This window comes from Megascapheus bottae, chromosome 6, assembly GCF_031878675.1.
Source record: "Megascapheus bottae isolate mThoBot1 chromosome 6, mThoBot2.hap1, whole genome shotgun sequence".
NCBI lineage: Eukaryota > Metazoa > Chordata > Mammalia > Rodentia > Geomyidae > Megascapheus > Megascapheus bottae.
In genome coordinates, this window is record NC_143514.1 from 13,274,190 (window position 1) to 13,277,335 (window position 3,146).

General features: G+C 44.5%; 1 pseudogene; it reads right to left on the reverse strand.

Moving 5' to 3' along the window:
* Nucleotides 1-2,111: 2,111 nt before the first annotated feature.
* On the reverse strand, nt 2,112-2,871 carry LOC150061398 (large ribosomal subunit protein uL30 pseudogene; annotated as a pseudogene).
* Nucleotides 2,872-3,146: the final 275 nt, after the last annotated feature.

A 3,146-nucleotide genomic window follows, 5' to 3' on the forward strand; every position in this document is an offset into this window, starting at 1 on the left:
TAGCTACCAAATAAAAAGAGCACACACACACATATACACACATGCACGCACACACAAGAAAACCTTTGGTCCTTTGTGAGTAATTACTTTCTTACAACAATCACTCCCCACCCCCCTCCCTCTTTTGTTTGGGTTTTGTAGCAAAACTCAAGACTTTTATTAGTATATTATCTCTACTGCCTGCTCTCCATTTTCTTTTTCAGCATTCGGCCTCTGTGTCTATTAGTTGCTAAATGACTGATCAAGTTGCCGATGACCTGGAATTGCCCCAACAACCTTGTGTTTGGTGTGTATGTGTCCGCTTCTCAGTGTCTTTTGACAAAGTCACCATCCACGCTTCCTCACTTTTCCCTTGCCGGTTTCTTCCATATTGACTGCCAGTCTTCAGTTTGCCAGTACTCCTCTGCTAGTTGTTTCTAATAATTTGACTTAGGGATGGATTTTTTAATTTGGGGTTTGGTGTTTGAACAAACAAATGTAGCCTAAGCTGGCCTTGAACTAATGATCTTTCTGCCTCCTCCTCCACCTCCTCCTCTTCCTCTTTATACTCCTTTTCCTAAGTACTTCCTCTTTCTCCCCTCCTTTGTGTGTGTGTGTGTGTGTGTGTGTGTGTGTGTGTGTGTGCGCGTGTGCGCGCGCCAGTACTGGAACTTGAATTCAAGGCTCAAGGCCTAGCATCTCTTGTGGCTATTTCACCCAAGGCTGACACTCTACCACTTGGGCTATGTCTCCAGTTCTGGCATTTTGGTGGCTAATTGGAGACAAGAGTGTCAAGGTTTGGTCTCCCTTGGCTGGCTTTAAAACTTGATCATCAGATCTCAGCCTCCTGAGTAGCAAGGGTTATAGACATAACCCCCCCCCCCCCCCGCTCTTCTTGAGAGAGGCTGTATTGTCTAAGCTGGTCTCAAAATTCTGGACTCCAGCACCCTGCCTATCTCCTCCTCCTGAGTTACAGGAAGTGCAACCACACATCACTGTACTCAATTTCTTCTCTCTTTGCTGTGTGAATTTTCTTCCTTGTTATTTTACCTATCAATGGCTTTCATTACTATCAGTACATTGATGACCCATTGTGAGACTCCTGTGCACCTAGACACTCTTCCTATAGTACTAAGACATCTATTCCACTGATTGATTGCTGGCTGAGTTGATTCTTGGCAGCTCATGATATTTTCTTCTTTGGGGGAGGGAGGAGTGTCAGTCCAGAGGCTTGCACCCAAGGCCTGGGTACTGTCCCTGAACTATTTGCTCAAGGCTAGCACTCTACCACTTAAGCCACAGTTGATTTCCAGCCTTTTGGGAGGTAGTTAATTGGAGATAAGAGTCTTAGAGACTTTCCTTCTTGTGGCTAAACTTTGCACCCACAATCATCAGATCTCAGCATCCTAAGTAACTAGGACTACAGGCACCCAGCTGTTATTTCCCTTTTTAGATATTGACCTCCAATCCAGGTCACATCCTTTCTCCAAGAGCAGCCTGCATTCAGTGCTTCTTGGAGCAAGAGCCCAGGGGGCAAAGGCTGTCCCTACAAGACAACAGTGCCAGTTCTAGAACTTTTTGCAGGATTAGCTGAGGTCTATTCCAACAGCACTATAACACTGTGATATAATTGGGCCTCTCCCTTGCTTAATCACGTGGACCCTATTTCCCTCCAATTGTTTCATTTCCAATCATATTTCTGTGGAAGACATTCAAATGTCCCTTAAGCCTGCTAAGAATTAATTCTGACAGCTTTGGGGAATGCTGGGCATGTAGAATCAGATTTCAAACTTCTTTGGGGCATCTCTAACCCAATCAAATGGGGGAAGAGAGAGTCACCTCAATTTGGGTTGGTATGAAGGCTCCTATTAATTTAGCACTAAAGAAAGGGAATATGCTGAAATTTCAAGGAATGTGGTTTGAACGGACCCCTAGAGGACTGGTATTATCATGGGCCTCTTGTTAGATAAGTTATGGGGATGAGGTGGGAAAGATTCCATTAGATTCACTGTATCTACTGGATCCATAAACTCATCCAGTGGTTATATTTCAAACCTGCACGTGCCTAACTATTATTATTTTTGCCAGCATCACTGTTTATTAACAGACCCAATTACAAAAACAGCGTGGCAGACACCTCAGCTCATCCTTCTAATAAGCCTATTGATCTGAGCCTCCCTGCTGCCAGCATCTCCACCTTCTACAAAGTGGGTGGTCTTCTTCTTCATGCCACCTTGTGGAGAAGATAACTTGAAGGGCCACAGGAAGTTATTTGTTTCCTTGAAGAGTTTTCCAACAGTACAGATCTCATGAACCAGATCCTCCATGCAGATGATGCCAAATTTACCAAGAGATCGAGCAATCAAAGCGTTTTCTGTTAAGGCAATTCGCTTCTTATTGATTTTGCCATAACCACGCTTGTAGATGAGCTCATTGACTGACTTCAGGTTTGGGTACCCCCATGCCATATATGGTTCCACAATCCGAAGCATATTAATCGAAGCTTTATTGAGCTTCACAAAGGTGCCATTGAAGATCTGGCGAAGGCGAAGAAGCTGCAACACCTTATGGAGTTTTGGACTCACCACTGATACCTCGGGTTCTGATGACAAAAGTCAATTTAGGCACTGCAGCTACATAGAAATTGCCCCCTTTTCTAGCTATTCTAGCCATTCAGATCTCAGTTCTGTACATTTGCCTGTATTCCTTGTGACCGTGCTTAGTTTTCTCATAGATGAGCTTCCTCCTTGCCTTGCGAAGCATCTTTTGGGTACATTTCTTTCTCCGGAGCTTTATTTTCAGCTCAGTGAAATCCCTTCGCTTTTTCTTCAGGGTTTCTGGCACAGCAGGAACCTTCTTTTTCTTCTCTTTGGCACCTTCCATGGTTCCAGCTGGAAAAGAGAGTGCCTAACTAATATTAATATGTCTACTATTAGAAGGACCCCTCACACCCATGGTGTCATTGATCTGTGACAAAAGGAATAGTATGGTGGAGAAAGCCAAGGACTGCGAGTGTGGTAGAATGCTTTCCTAACTTGCAGGAAGCCCTGGGTTGGATTCCTCCATACCGCATACACAGTAAAAGCTGGAAGTGGTGCTGTGGCTCAAATGGTAGAGTACTAGCCTTGAGGCAGCTGAAAAGCAGTGCCCAGGCTCTGAGTTCAAGC